This window comes from Rhyacophila brunnea, unplaced genomic scaffold, assembly GCF_057557595.1.
Source record: "Rhyacophila brunnea isolate RB1 unplaced genomic scaffold, BYU_Rbru_1.0 scaffold_4, whole genome shotgun sequence".
Lineage (NCBI taxonomy): Eukaryota > Metazoa > Arthropoda > Insecta > Trichoptera > Rhyacophilidae > Rhyacophila > Rhyacophila brunnea.
The window spans coordinates 39442880-39460695 of record NW_028233068.1 but is presented as its reverse complement, the minus strand read 5'-3'; positions in this window follow the sequence as shown (position 1 = coordinate 39460695).

Genomic DNA, 17816 nt, shown 5'->3' with positions numbered 1-17816 from the left:
ATTTTTTCAGCCATCTAGCTAATTTTCTTACCCAATCTGGCATATTTCTGATAATGGCAGTTGGCAACACTGGTCTGTACTAGGTTTAAGATTTTCTAATGTTTTGTTCCCTTTAGATTTCATGCAGGTAGCTATGACACACTATAACGGGGTTTTACAGCGACAATAAACGCGGTACGAGGATTTCTTGAACAGGGAAATCGCTATGAACCATAAAAAATGTGATCACCTTTTCCATACTTTATGCTTCATCTAAGTTTCATGGAATGTAAGAAAGAAAATAAGGAAAATTCAATTTACTTATATAGGCTTTTATCATAACAATTATATTCTTTGACTTTGCAATTCAAGTCTTGGCCTTTCAAGTAATACACCCACTCAACACATATTGTCCACCACTAATGTTAAGCACCACAATTCTATCAAAGTGTCCAAGCGCTCAATTATAATATATAGATTTTTGTTAAAGATAATTGTTATTTTAAAAGTGTGTTTAAAATGTTTACTTTATGTAAATAATGAAATAAATGTGGGGGTTTAATAAATACCATTACCTATATCATATTTATAAATAAAATATAATAAAAAATACGTTTCTTATAATTTATAATATAATATGAAATATTTGCGACGAAAGTAAAATAATAAGATATTCATTTTTTTTCAACCATGTCCTATCCTAATAAGATCATGTGGGCCTACACAGAGTGGAGGTTTATATTAACAGATTTTGTTTTTACGAGAAATGGATGTCAGGCACTTGCTCATCTTATTAGGTCCATACTCTGATTAATTACCACATATTAATTATTTAATTATAATAATTTATGTCGTGGGGAATGAAAGTGACTAACTATTTCGAAGAAGGATTTGATTCAGATTTTGTACACCAGCTTGACGACCTAGATCACATCGTGTACTATTCTTTGCGTCTATATTCACTGGTGCTATGCTCAACATGTGCTATGCTCAACATGTATCTTTATGTGACAAGTGTTACTCGTAGTTTTTGAAGAATTTCTCTTATATTACAAATTAATAATACCTACTTACTAGTCCAACGGCATTGCAAAAAATGCATTTGTTGTGTAAAATTATGAACTTTGGCATGATGAATAGACATATCGTATGGATAATTTAAAAATATTAAGCTGCATTTGCAAAATATCTACCTTAACTTTGAATTAATATACGGTACCATAGAATGGATGCCTAACCTGTCAGTCGATTAAATCAGACAGTAATTATAGTACATTGATATTTTTCCCATCATCTTGGTATTTTATAGGCTTTCAAATGAAAAATAACAAGTTTAACTTCACATCAATATTTAGCATCATACAATACATTTCCAAACTGAAAATCTATAAAATACGAGTAAAATAGTAATTATTATAAAAAATTGAATACCATTTTAGAATTTCAGGGCTCCTTGGTAAATTTTGAAACGGCTCATGCAAGAGTTCATGCTTTTATGCAAAAGTGTACAATACGTTGCATTTTCCGAGATATATCACTGCACAACAACATATATATTATATATACGTCAATAGAATCTGATTTGGATTGTATATATCCGTTTGAGACGGAGTAGTGTATACATAATAATCTATTAGACGTTGTCTGCGAGACAATTGGCTTCAATTGGTGAGGAAATCTTTGCGTTTTTGCAAGGGGCCGCCAATTATAATATCATAATATCAATCAGTTTGTAGAGCGACAACTGTTTAAGGACACGGCAAGTTTGACGCACTTTTTATTCAATTGTTTAAATTTGAAAGTGGCAAATAGAATAATATGCGTATCGTTCAATGCACGAGCAAAGGAAAGAATACATCTGTTATATTTATTAAATTAACGTTTACGTGTAAGACCTCTATTATATTGGTGTTGAAACAAAAAATTTGTTAATTCTACAATAATTAGATTTTTTATGTTGACAGGTATGTTGGGCTATGTTTAGTTTAATTACTAGTAAAAATGTAACTATGCTACAAGCTTATCACAGTGACCGTTCCCTTTCTTTCATCTCTTGTTAGTCACAATTATTTCGTCACCTCAATCACTGTTTTCAAGATATCTGTAGAATATGAATCTAAATTTCCTTCTCTACAAAATGATAGAACTAAGTAAGTCAGAAGTTAATAGGAACTGTATTAATTTTGTGTTTATTAGATAACTTTTAAACCATAAATGCATTAAATAAATAAAATAATATATCAACAATATCTTTTCATATAATTGAACATTGTTTAATTGTTCCCAATTAGACAAGCTCAATTTTTCATTTTTATTTTAAATAATAATTAAAGCCTATATTTTTGTTAATAAGTGTTATCTAGTTTGTAGTACTGAGGTGACGATTTAATTAAAAGTTTAAAAAATCAGTTATCTTATTGTTTTTCAGACGATGGGTTCATTGCCCGAAACAGCTGTCAATGTAAATATCTCAATAATTATCATAGTTAACAAAATACTTTGTTTGAAAACAATAATATATACTAAAAATAAGATTTGAATGTCTGTCCATTCATTTATTCGGTTGTAACTTAAAAACTATTTGACCAATACAGATAAAACTTACACACTTACATAAGTAATATATTGTTGGTACCACTTTAATAAAGTTTTATCTCGATTCGTAATATCTCAAAATAAATTTCTCGAAAATAACGCACTTGCAAGAATATAAGGTGAAGTGCGGGTTGTGAAGTGCGCGCCTACTCTTCTGCAACATCTTCTTAGCTACGCTTCTAGGCGCTGTTGTCGACTAAATGGGAGGAGCTTGTTAGTTTATAATGGAAAATGGGAGGAACATGTTAGTTCACAGTTTTAACACGTAGCCAAGAAGATGTTGCTGATGAGTAGAAATCGAAAAAAAATGTGTTAATAATTTTAAACAATATGTTGCCCGGGTAGACAAGTCCAATAAAAGTAAATTAAACCAATATTAATGCGAATCACTATATTGATACATAACTTCTATAGGGAAACAAATCAAATTTTTTTATTTTAAGATTTGAAAATTTTACACAAATTCTCATTTCAATATTAAAGCTTTGATTTTTTTGGTAAATGTGTTTTATTTAGCTCAAATAAACTTAGCAATGCTCAATGAAATTTTACAGTTTAATAAATAAACAACCCAAACATTCCCGTTTATAATTGAATTAATGATTAAACCCAGAAAGAGTTGTTCTATTTTATGACCCATTGAATTTTTTTTTGATCGAATTATAAAGAAAATACCTTTCAATATCGAATGCCATCACTCAGAACCTTGAAATTTTGAGTTGTTTCCCTATAGAAGTTGGGTATCAATATTTCTTTACTGTGCATACATATCTGTCTAATTTTTCTTTTCGTATTTCATACGGGTGAAGTTGTTTCCAATTGCTAGTGTAAATAACCGTTTGTTATCGATCCTCCAGTCCAAAAGTGTCCATTTCTATAAATACAAAAATTTCCCGCTATAAACTTGACATATGCAAAGCGATAGTATACGGAAGTATCACCAGTCAACACACTAATTATTGACACTGACGTAAGTCGGTAGGTACGTTCATGGCCCCCACATCCTAAAGCGGGCCCCAAGGCTAGGATTTTTGTTGGGACCCCTTACCTATCGCCAAGATTAAAGGCAGTGTGACGCTCTACAGTAGCGTTTTCCAAATGGTGTTCACGGTAAAATTAAGGGTAGGTATTTTTAATACTTATATCCACTTGAATTATGGGGTTATCAAGTGATGACACAATTGAAACATACATAGCACAATCACATATTTTTATATATAACCATTAATAAAGGGAAATAGCGGCGACTTTTTTTTAATATTAGAACAAATTTTTGATGTGTGTGTATCTTACTTATTTGGTCGATTCGCCACGCCAGGCCCCCCATGAGCCCGGGCCCCTAGGCTAGAGCCCTCTCAGTCCCCCCCTGTGGGGGCCATGGGTACGTTAGAAGAATAAGTCAAAGATATGATGACGAATGATATGTGGAATGCGTCGTTCAGCCATTCTCCTAAACATAAAATTCTTCTTTCCTGTAAACCTATCCCCAAAAGTTTCGCTTTATTCCCTTTATTTTCCACCCCTTAGAATATGCCGGTTCTAAGCAATGCATAACCTGACTAACCTAAGGGACATCACTGCATACTAAGAAAAAACAATAAGTAAACAGACCACAAAGAAAATTACTAATAAAATATTACAATTATATAAAATATAATACATAACAGAATAGAAATTATCATTAAATTATTACAAAGAAAAGTTACAATAATATAAAAGTTAATTTATTGCAGTGCGCCGAGGTATTGAACATGTCAATAGAATAACTATTTGAAAGAGAATGAATCCACGGTATTAAAGAGTTAGAAGAGCAGTTGGCTCTAAAAATTTTTTTAATAATAATATGAAATGGGTCACAGCTTTTCGTCTGTCCAATGGGGACATGAAACAAACACGATCATCAATAAATAGTTTGGGGCAATCGTCATAAGATCAGCTGTTTTTAACCTCAATTTTATCGTAAATATATTATTGGTTATCTTTAACAAATTACTGCAGACTGTAATTAATATTAACCCATAAATAATTATACAAACTATTGTAAAAACTAAAGAAAAGTTTTAATTACCAAGTTGAATTTTTATAAAAGTTTTCCAATCATATTGTTAAAACAATAATTTCCCACGATGACTGTGTGGACATCATAGACTAGGAAAATGTGTTGTTTCTGTCAGATGAAGGAAATTTCCCGGCGCGTGTTTGCGTCAAACGAAAGCCGTAAAAACTATAAACGTCGTCTTGTCTCCCTTCCCTCGTGTTTCATAACGGTGATTAGGGACGATCTATGTTTTTATGATAATTGCTACACAACATTTTGCGGCCGGGAATTACTTACCACTAGTCATAACTGTTATTTTACTGCCAACTTATCCTTCGCAAAGTTTCAGTGTCACTGCCAAAACCTAGAGGGAGCAACTTACATATTATTGACACCTCTGTTCCACATAACATTTAATTAGGTAACTAAAAATAATATTATTTTTATTCAATAAATACAAAATGCAACTTTTATTTATTTAACAAACATAATTTGTAGCAACGTCAGAAACTTATATTATGTATCAAAAAACAAATGTATACCAATTGGGACTTAAGACGATACTTCAGTGAAACGGAAAATAATTTTCAACTATAGGCGCGACAAAATTTTGGACTCGCTGGCAATCGGAGAGCAAACGTCGAGGTGTGAATATGTCAATTTGTTTCGTAATAGCGACGGGGGTATTAATTCTTAAATCGTGTAAAGATTACTCAAAACGTTACCCATTTACTTGAAAAAGAAAACATGTCAATGAATATATTATTATTGTTACTAATATAACAATAAACAGAAGATTAAATGGACGCATGTTGGATTTATATGACAGAATATATTTCGTTCGGCATGCGTCATTTGCACCCGTGACCCGCAATCCATGCATCGCCTAGCCGCGATCTTTTTAGACCATGCCTCAACTAAGATATAGCCTTAAACACATTTTCATCGCATTTGGGCTGTGAGGAAAACCGATACAATTACTAGTTACTATTACATGAAATAACTGTGTTATCCAGTAAATCCTCAAATATCCAGGCTCTATACAGTGGCTTAACTTGAAATTGTTAGCCCATATGCAACAAAAATGCAAGGGCCTCTATCAATGTCTATTTTAGACTTTCCTTGTATTTTTGTGCGGTTTAATGTTAATATATATTTTTAAGTAAAAGTTTAACGTTTCCTTATGTACACAGAGAGGTCACTTCGGCGCCCGTGGTATCAGACTTTTACGACAAAATTTCTTCATAGTACTCTACGACTAATTTGACTAGAGAAGTGAACGAAACAATGTTTAAAAGATAAGGAATATGAACACGCTAAAAATAAATCATCTAAAAATTTGCTAAATGACGATTTTTTTTGAATTGTTAATAACCATGTCCTTGCTTTTTCGTACAAGGTGGTTGTCAGTAACTTTGAACAATCACAAACACCCAGGCTTTGAGAAAATCACATAAATATTGTGTCCTTACCGGGATCGAACCTAGAACCCTCGGGTGGAAGGCCAACGCCTTACCCACTGCACCACGAGAGCCACCAACCCCCAAATGGCGGTTATGTCAAAATCACTACACTTTCTCACTCTAACCATATACAATTATAAAACATTTAATATACCGTGAATAACTACATACATAAATGAACAAATTAATACTCTATCTATATCGTTAAAATTGTATTTTACACGTTCACAATACCGGTACCAACTGCCGTACAAAAGCAAGAAAACTACTGAAAACTGAAAGTGAAGAAAAAATCAACTTGTCAGCGTGACGTTTTGCGTATAATTTGTTCAGTTTTTTGTGAATGACATATACGCGTTTTTTTCTTTTATTTTGTTAACTGTCAATTCATGGTAGAACTGAATTGTATTGTTGTTTTTATTTAATAAAACACAATTTTTTGTAGTACTTATTCCACTTTTAATCAACTGAAAATGAAAGTTGAAAATGTCCCTCTGAGGCGGACGAAACCGGTCCTAATCTATTGATTAAAAGTTGAATAAGTACTACAAAAAATTGCGTTTTACATTTTATATACGCATATAAAAGAAAAATTTTAAAAAACTATCGGACTGAGATTTATGGTCCTTGTTCGGCTAGGCCAAATACTTTGCACACTTTTGTAATAGGGTAACTACGCCACTGGCTCTATATTATATGCACTATGGTTAATTTTCATATATGGTAAATGCGAAACTCGGGGTATTCAAATTCATTCCTATTAAATATTAAATTGTTATCAATAACAATAAAAAATCCAATTTCCAATCCAACATTTTAACGAATACCGGTATTCAACAATAAGTTCCGAAATACCGGTATTGATATTTTCATTCGGTTGCATTGCAATCCCTACGATATGGACTGCTACACTATGAATGTATTTTTATAGATATTACCGGAGAGAAAAAATACAGGTAATCAAATTATTTCGAAAGATCTCAATCCCTAGGAGGTTAAACCTTTGATGTAGGTACAATACTGTTGAATAATTAGTACGAAAATATTATGCATGATAATAGATTATTACAAAATGAGTTATAATCTTCGTGTTGGGTTGAGTTTTAAATTGCTGAAACAAGTAGGTACTGGGTAGGGTGCGTAGCTATCAAAATTCTCCCGCCCAGCAATAAAACAATTAAATATTTGAGGGAAATTCGTATGCGCGCGAATTTATTATACGGCGCTGTGTAAAAGCCCTGTGCATGTTGAACTTAAATTATCGAATTTAATTTGTGCGGAAACTGTTGTACGAATGCGTTATAGCCGAAAACATTTGTCCCATTACATATGGCAGAAAAGCATTGAAACCGAATGACATTGTCTTCAACCAGAATTTTCCTGAGTGGTAATTTGTATTTTTTTTAAATACATGCCATTCATTTGAGATACAAAGAAATATATTTTTTTTCATTAATTCCAAACAAACATTTGATAATAATTTCGATAGGTAACAATAACACGTCAAACAACGTAAGCAAATTGACGTGTTGTTTTTCAGTGTGTTTTGAATCCAGATTGCTCAATAGATTGTGCGAATGATTAAGAGCGTACTTCAGTGAAACGGCAAATAATTTTCAATAGTGGTGCGACGAAATTTCTCAATAGTCGCCAATCGGAGACCGACAGTCGAGGTGTCTGCACGTCGATTTGTTTTGTCATGATGTCGGATGAAAATATTCTTAAATCGTGTAAATATGACTAAAAAACTTTACGTATGTAAACATAACATTAAATGGGCGCATGTTGGATTTTTATGACAAATTATATTTCGTTCGGCACGCGTCATTTGCATAATCCGCGCATCGCCTAGTCACGATCTTTTTAGACCATGCCTCAAATGCCTTCATCCATTTCTAGTAAGAAGAGAAATAGGTATGCTGAAATCGCTTTTAAAACATATTATGTAATTTACTTTTTTTAATAACGTCAAAGCCATGTATATCTCATTCATAACTCTTCCAGTAGGTACTTGGGTACAATTTGTTTTAATTGATTTTCAATATGCGTAGGGATTCTGCACAATTCTATCCTTGATAATTCATGTAAAATTTCGATATTGTCTATCGTTAATATTCAAATAGACCATCCCCCATTTTTTTCAACTTCATTATTGTTTATTATTAAGTTAGGTTTAAGGTTAGGTCAGTAATCTAAGAACAAACAAAGAGAGAGTTGAAGTAAAAGTTATTGATACTGTGAACGAATAATTATTCTTTTCAATATTAAAACTATCCGAATATGGTTGGCATCAAATAGAGTAGTTTGCGTGCCAAAGTTCTTAAAGAAAACTTGATAGTAAATGCAAAGTATCCCTAAAGTTATCTAGAAAAAAACATATGATCGGGTTGAATTTTCAACATAGACCTTACAATGCGCATTTTCAATTATCACCCATATTTCAACATTGAACTACATGAAAAAAATAGGCAAATCACCACTTCACTTCCACGACTCCACGTTTTTGTTTGCATGCCCATATGCAACAAATACACACTATTAACGAATAATAATTACAAGATAAAAAGAACTTTTTATATACAACGTTTTAAAATTTTCTGTTAAATCATATAAACTTGACTTGACTAGCTTAAACGATCAAAAAAAATTATACTTGATAGAAATAATACTGAAATGTCATTTTAACATTTCATATTGATTTCCATAGTAACACAAGTATATATTAATAATTTAGTTGCTAGGACCCCGAGCCCTAGCAACCAATAATGGTGTCAAAATAACTTTTCATACAAAACAGAATTAACTGAAAATGAATTCAACTCTACTTAAAGATGGCTACAAGTATTAAAAAATGCATTGGCATCGTGTTCTGATATACGCTAAAAGTTTCAAATGTCTAGCTGTCTAGTCGGGAAGTTAGTTAAAAATCGATTGCAAGATTTGTACCGGACAAAGAAACACCGGACAAATAAGAATACGAGCTAAGAAAAACGTTGTAAAAAAATAACAGTGGGATTCTAACTAGAGGTGAGTTTGAAATACTGTCACCAGTTTGTGTACTTAAGTTTCGGATGAAACTATCCATACTAAGTATTTGTGGCCCAATACACTTGTTTCAAGAAACTTGAAACGTATTAGATGTTCGAATTCGAATGCATTCGATGATGTCATCGCAGTGACTCGCGTAATGCTGGTTGACTTTCAACGCTATTGATATTAAATGCGCGCAAGCGAGATATTATGATACACGTATGTCTAGTCGTGATATTATACTCAACTGTCATTGTTCTCCCTTTCTCTTCTGTTGTAAAGTTGGTATAGTGAAGGACAGAAATGGTCACTCGTCTTATAGTATACTATTTGAGTTCGCCTTAGTTTTAGTTTTAAGAGTTTTAAGAGTTTTAAGTTTCAGTTGAGTATGAGACCTTATCCAGTTCCGTAGTTCGACGCATTGTATGTGATCTCGCCGTCCGCTAGATAGTTCGTAGTCTTGCTACGTATGAAATCATCACACCTCGGCGTCGGCATACGCGACTGGTTTTAGTTTTAGTTTCAGTTGAGTAAGACATTTACATCGAGTTGACGTCAGTCGCAAGCCGGAATAGCGGAGTTCTGATAACGCTAACTGACTACGCGTTTATCTGGTTTTGTCACGTCGAGTTTCTCGATTTTTTAGTGTTATAATTGGAACTTATAAACATAAACTGAATTCAAATTGTATGCGTGATTGTATAAATGGATAATAATTATATTATACTTAATAAACAATTTGTGTAAAAATGGCTACTAAAAGGTTAAGTTTCGTGTGGAATCGTTCCAAAGAAATAGTTACAAATTATGCCATCTGTAACGTTTGTAAAATAAAAAAATCATACAAGTCAATGTCAAATTTGAAGAAACTTTTACAGCGCAAGCACCCAACTATTCATATTGAATTTGCCAGGCAAAATATAGCTCCACCTGTAAATGAAAATGCTTTACAGATAAATGAAACCAGTGCTTTTAATGCTCCAGTATTTTCTACTGAAACAGGAGTGACTAGTGCCATAGTTCCAGCTATACCTGTCTCGAAAATGGGACTTTCCGAAAAGCGGATGTATTTTTAACGATTCTATTAAAGCCGATATTTCAAATACTAGTAAGTATTTTGGAACAAGTTTCGATACTAAGTATTTTTTTAATACTGGTAGTAAGTATACTTAGTCTTCAAAATCGACCAGTTTTCCCACCTCTAATTCTAACACGTATCTCACCAAAGAGATGTGCAGCAATACATTCTCTGCACTAGGTAGTTGGACACGAAACTGTTCCTTCTCATCAGAAAATTTTAAGAGAACCATTTTATATTCAGTTTATAATATTTAACATTCGCTCCCAAGGATTAGCAGGTACTTGACTTATATTTCTCCTTTAATAATTGTAGAAAATAATATATTATATGTATAATATATGTCTTTTCACATATTTTTTGAGAAATACCGTTGGGTATCGTTTGGAATAATTACTTTACAACTTTACGCAGTGCGTTTGCATGTATAATTGCGTTATTTATAGCAAGTCGCGAGTTTAAAAGACACTACCCAAGTATAATAATAATAATATACCTACCTAATAAATGTATTGAATCGGAAGTATTGTAAGGGACCCAAACATTTTTGGTCTGTAATACAATCATTGAAGACCACCGACACACCAATAAGTCTTTAACTCTTACCTTAATGAAGACTAAATTTATATATAAGAACTGCTTGTTATAAATTGGTTAAAATATTAAACCAATGGCTCTCAAACTATGGTATTCGAAAGAACATTTTTTTTTCGTAATATTTGACTAATCTGAGATTCGCCCTGTATATTGTAGATGTACGATAATGTTGCTTCTCACGCTATGTACGATAATATGCAAGGCTCGAAATGAACCGGAACGCACCGGAGCGCCGTTCCTGTTCATGAAATCAGTAAAATTATCGCTCTGTTTCGTGGAATAAATAATTTGACCGTCTGAGCTGGATAGGCCATACAATAGAAAAATTAACACACTTATTTTTATGAAAAAAACACATATAATAAAATTGTCGGATAGTTTTGTGAAAATGTATATTACTGCATATTATATAATATCCCATTAACACGGGAAAATGTTAAATTCTTTTTCTCGTAATAATTATATGGTATCAGAAAAAGATGAATTGTTTATTAAATTAATGAAGGCAGCGGCAAACGTCGTAATATGTTGTCAATCACATCGCAAATAGATTATTAGGTACTTAATTCCTCTCCGGTCTCATCCGTTTCAACTGTTGAATACGTCATATTTGGCAAAAAATATCCATACCTATTACTTGTATGCCTAGTCCAGACCGGCAGAATTAAATTTGTATTTAAACAATGTTTTCCATCTGCTATTAAATATAAGAAACATGGACATTTGTATCAGAATATTTTTAATGCTCGTAAATATTCGCAAACGGTGTCTTTGCCAGTTTTTATACAATTTTCATTTTGTTAACGAACAGAATAATGTCTCTTGGATCTCGAGTGGATAGTAGGAGACTATGTTGTTTACGAAAGCTTTCAAATATATTATGAACAGATAAAATATTGTCTTTTTTATAAAACAACGATTCAATTTCAGTTTCCGTCCATAATAAAAAAAACTTTAATAAAAACTCTATGGTATTATCTTTAAATTAGATACTTAGAAAAAATATTACTAATAAGTCTTGAGAAGTACGGTATGTGTATGTGTATAGTGTACTTATTATGTACCTTTTTATAATTATGTATTGGGAGTTTTTTGCGCAGTAATAAATTTTAAAAGTTAAGTTTGCTGATTAAAATCAATACTTAATTCATTTTATAAAATATAAATTTAGATACAGAAAGCACTTAACCTAATAATAAGTTTTCTAAAGTTCATTTGTCACGCTATAAAATTCACGAAATTCTTTAATATTAACGATACTAAACCTATTGGGACAATATATATACTTAATATTATTTTGGTGAAATATTTTGAATTTCGGAATTCAAAACCTGTACAATGATGCTCCCTCTATCGACTCACATAGAAACGGTGGGCAGGGCATGTTTCATGGACAGGCCACATTCAACCCCCTAAATATATCCTGTGCAAAAGACCAAATATTGTATAATTGAACTAAACTAAGCTGTGTAGAAAAATACACAGCATCTCGGAGACTAAGGCAATGGAAAGAGTTTGTTGTAAACAGAGAAGAATTGAAAACAAAACCTGGAGAACCTACATTATACACTAATAAGACTAATAGGACCGGTTGTCAAATATGGCTCCGAAAGCTGGTGCATGACTAAAAGTATGGAAAGAGTGTTGAACGGAGTGTGCTGTATAGTATCTTCAGACCCATAAATGACACAGTTGGGGTAGAGACAAAGATACAAAATATACGAGCTGTATCCGCATATAATTTTTTTTATGATGAAACAAATTAGTCAATACATAATATTATTAATTTTCTTTCAATAAGTAAGTAACCGTTTTTTTTAATAATCTTGTGAATACGTATGCATGTGCAATTATCCTCAGAGTCAATAATTGTCTACATACAGAATATATACCTCTCATATATCGTCGTATCATAAATATATCGTTTCTTCGTCTTACTGCCGCCTGTCACGGACTGCTCCAGCATCTGCATCCATCCAAGTCAGTCTAAACGTACTACAGACTACCAGTGACGTCCCTAGACAAAATGCCGCCCCTAGGCAGCGCTAAAATGCCATCCCATTTTTTTTATACAATATTTTTTATCATCCTTCCATGACTCAAATATCTAAGAAATGTGTTGTATGGGATACAATACTAACAAAATATATAGGTCTAATTTAAATGCCATCTGTACTTCAAAAGACAATATTGCGAGTACACGGTTTTCAGATACAATTCAATATACACCTGGCAACTTTCAAAACTCTCGAGTGACTGGCAAAAATATTTGGATAAATTAATTAGGTACTCTCCAACAGGAAGATTTAGGCAAAAGCCGGAAGGCGCTATTATCGACTAAATGGGTAGAGATTGTTAGTTTATAATGGAATTGCAGTTAAAAATGGGAGGAGCTTGTAGTTCGCATTTTTAACACGTATCCAAGAAGATGTTGTTCGAGTATAAGTACGAGTATGTACCTACCTATAATTCAAATATAATTCTCAAATCTGCACGTGTAATTGCTCGTCATCAAGGATGTGACGTCCATAGACAACGGAAGTAAACTAGACATCGCAAATCCGACAAAAAATACACTCCGGTTAAACACTCCATGTCAATTAATACATTTTGTTTCCAACCAGTGAGCTGTATTTTTTAATGGAGAGATATTTCTGTAATTACTAAGTTAGGTACCTATTTCTATATATACCTAATGATTCTTCTCGATTTGCCGCCCTTCGAGTAACTGCCGCCCCCAAGCGACGCTCAATCTGCCTACCCCCACGGGACGTCACTGCAGACTAGACTCTGGTTTTGGACCCACAAGGTTTCAATATAATATTCTTCAGTTATGTATGAGATAAGAAGTTGTTGTCGTAGTCCTCTAATAAATTTTATTATCGTATCACGACACACAAATACATCACCATCAGATGTTAGGTTTGTTGAGAAACATTTTATCACATAATTTTCACAGTTGTTATCAACACAGGTATATCGCAATGGTGAATGTCATTTCTGTATTGTGTTGTTATAAGAAAAGGGTAAATAACCCCATATTTTAAGACTATATTGAGATATTATCATCATGAAACCTCGGACGAAATATGGAAGAAAAATAAAAATTAAGGTTGAATGCCTATTGACATTTTCATGAAAGAATAGTTTCATTATAGTTGACAAGATGTCGGTTAACTCATTCTGTACCCTAAAAATTAATAATATGCATAACATAATGCAAAACTTGTATACGCCAGTATTCAAAACACCGCTGAATATTTCAGTTTGAATTTGTAACTTTAATTTAATTTGACAAACTGTAAGGAAATGTAAATTCAGTAATTACTTTTCGGTAATTTGTTTTCCTACATTTTGTAAGTTTGAAATTGTTCTTGTTGAGGTAGTGTACTTAATATTAATGGCATTAACAGTTTTCCATTATAATTTTCCGGCAAAAGAAACAAACAACATTTTCATATAATATCACCAATCAGCTACGGACTGAAGCTTTTACTTTAAATAATGTGAAATACATATGATAATGATTCTACCAAATTTTATTACACCGTACCGACGAAAATAACTTTAAAAAATTACGACAGAATCTTTGTAACTGCACTAATTAGTTAAATATAATGATGAAATTTTAACGTTGATTTTCTTCTTTGCGGTGATTAGATTGCCTTCAAATATAGTGCATATACGATTAAAATGATATAAAATAATCTACTCATTTAATACAATTCGTTATCACATTTTTCCACTAAGTTTATTCTAAGTTTATTTTTGAGTTTATTCTAATATTTTTCCAGAAAGTTTATTCTGTTAAAATGTTCAATTACAATAATAGAATTGGCGGCGCTTTTCAGTGGATTGTAATTGGGGTGGATTTTTGATGGTGGGGGAGGGCGGTTACACAGGGATTCAATCCAGGTACTAACAGTTGATGTTGAGATGGCTGGCGCGCTGGAACTGGTTCCGTGCTCACGCACTCACGCACTATGGTTTGTCACACTCACAATTACAGCTGTGTTTTGGGATGAATGGTGATGACAAGTTCAGGATGGATGAGAGACGCGTCGTTCGCTCAAACCATATCAGATTTTTCGCAAACGAAGATCGAACAGATACGTGATGAATGGGTTACCCTGTGTTGTTAACGCTGCTTCGGTAATATCTAAGGTCGAAAGGGTACTGGATGAATGAGTCACCCTGTACGCACCGGTCAATTCACAAGTGCTGGTATCGACGGCTTTACAGGTGTTGAATAGACGAAGTTCCTAACGTAACTCACTGTCATTTATTTATTAACGTGCCTGTTATTACAGTGCCTGGGTGGCTACAATGATTATGATATGTAGGTAGGAAATATTGGATCGGGTTAGGGATCAGATTAGAATCATACTTAATTGGCCTAAACAATAATATTATTATATTTAGTTATAGCATCCACCGTGGACGTATGTTGCCGTGGATTGCTGGTTCGAATTCCGCGTCTGACAAACTCACGTTATATATTTTTCAATGTCTCTTTGAATTCAGAACATAGTACCTACTTACTAATAGGTTAAGAAAATGAATGACAACCATTTTTCACAAAACAAACTACTAATAAACCCTTGAAGGGCGTAATCGGGACCCGCACCTGATTGTGGAACCAATGATGATGTTGATAAGTTACCAGTAGATAAATTTCTACATTATATTAATTAATAAATACCGTGTGTGAAAATAGCCGCTACATTATCTTGGCTTCTGCCGTGATACATAGTGCCAATTTAATGCTTTATTTAATGCGTTACTTAATACAATCTACAAGCTCACTACTTAATCAGTATAAATCAAAATGTTATTGGGATATTTCTTTACGATCAGATTAATATGATGTCGTCTAGACTCTGACTAGCTTGGCTTGATATTAGAAGCAATATCGATCACGTGTGTGTACACTTTATATAATAAAGTGTAAAAATGCAATCAATTCGTAATGAAGCCATCACGTTTTATATTGAAAGTGGAATGAACTTCTATAAAATGGGGTAGGATTATACCTTTGTAATAATTTACGTGATAATCTCTGCACTACGATTTTCATTTTATTACACAGCTGTGGGTAACTCGATTATCTCTTGCACTGCAACTATAATATGCTTGACATCTTCATAGAACTTTCTATAATAAGTATACTTAAATTATTCTATTATACAATGATAGCGACATTTAAATTAAACTTAATATTATTTTTTAACAAAGGTAATATTAATAGTTGTCACAATATTAGTTTCATTGTGATTAAACAAAATAATTATAATTTATAAGGTAACTGTGGTAGATTATTTGATACTTTTGTCTAAAATAATTTTAAATAAGTATAGTAGATGATATTATTTAACATTTTATAGAATGGTTTTTATTTATTTATAACATGGAAATAATTTTGGCCCACGTTGGTTGCCAGTTATATTATGTTATAATATTTAGTATTTATTCCGAATTCACAGAGATTAATGAACAATAACAGAGAATACTTCAAACGGTTCACAAAAACAGATTAACAAGATAAGATGACTCGCTCGACCAAATAACCAAATGAACTTGTTAACGGATTAGTTCAGTTCAGGTAGGTATCACATTTGACAACCACACTTATCACTAAAAACGAATCTTGATAGTGTAAGGTGCTTAGTCTCAAACTAGAGGACCTGTATAATCAAAAGGGTCAGAGCTAATCAGACTAAGCTGACTTGCTGACTACATTGTTTTCCCACCACCCATCATGTATGTACAGCCGTGGATATCGACGGCCGCCTTCCATGACGCTATAAACGTGTCTAAAAGAAGTGATTTTAAGTGCTCATTCCGTCATTAAAACGGAGCCGCACGGGACTGATGAGAGATATCAATTACGGAGTCGACATATAGTTAAATCCTAATCCGCCTACATAGTGATTGCGGCACCTAGTCAATTGGCAGCGCCATCTATAGTCACGCCGCTATACATAGAGTTAAATCCTAATCTATCTATATAGCGCTTGCGGCGTCCAGACAATGGGCCGCGCCATCTATGGGTCTCTTTTCGAAGTCACGCTGCTATAATATAAATTTAGGACATATTAATAATTTAATCTTCTAGGACATTTTATATTAATCAAAGCGAATACATAACATTTAGATGTTTCATTAAATTTTTAAAAGCATTTGTAAAGGAAAATTGATTAAAAAAATGGTTATTAATATTGCATATATAAGTAATAAACACTATCCGATATTAGAATTCATTTTTTCACAATAATAAAAATATGTGACAATATTGTTTATTTGTTTACTTTATTGACAAAAATTTTTCATTTAACCTTAAACAATAAATTGTCTAATAGAAGTCTTTTACTATTTCAAAACTCTCCGTACGATAAATTGCTTTAAACCACCTCTTGTCACCATTTCTCACAAAGTACGTTAGATTTTCGCAAGGCTTGCTGGTTACTTAGTAGCAATCAGCAATCGTTTTATAAAATCCATGCTGGATAACACTGTCTACTTCAAAAGGCCGAGTAGATAGCTAGTATTTGGAACCGGTCCCATATTCGATACGGTTCCCATAACTATATCATATTATAATATATGGCTATATGTAAATAAATTATGATACAGAAATGCTCTATCTATATCAGTAATATGTGCTAGAATTCAATATGTCAGATTTTGGCCATTTTGAGCTAAATATGAGAAAGTACTTTAAAATGTTCTCTTTTTAATTCTAGAAATGCCTATGACAACCGATATAAAATGAATGAAATAAGAGCACATTTAAAGTGCATATAAAAATAATGTGTCGGCATATTTTAGACCACGAAATACCTATCTTGTCATTGAGATTCAAATTTTGAGATTTCCTCATTTTCCAGTATTTTCCACTTTAAGTTTAATAATTCATATTTTTTATAACCATGTTTTCATGATGTGTATTGTAAAAATTAATGGTATTAATTATTTTTAATGAGAAATCAACAGTCGCCTGTACTGAACAATTGTTTATTATTTATAGATAAAAATA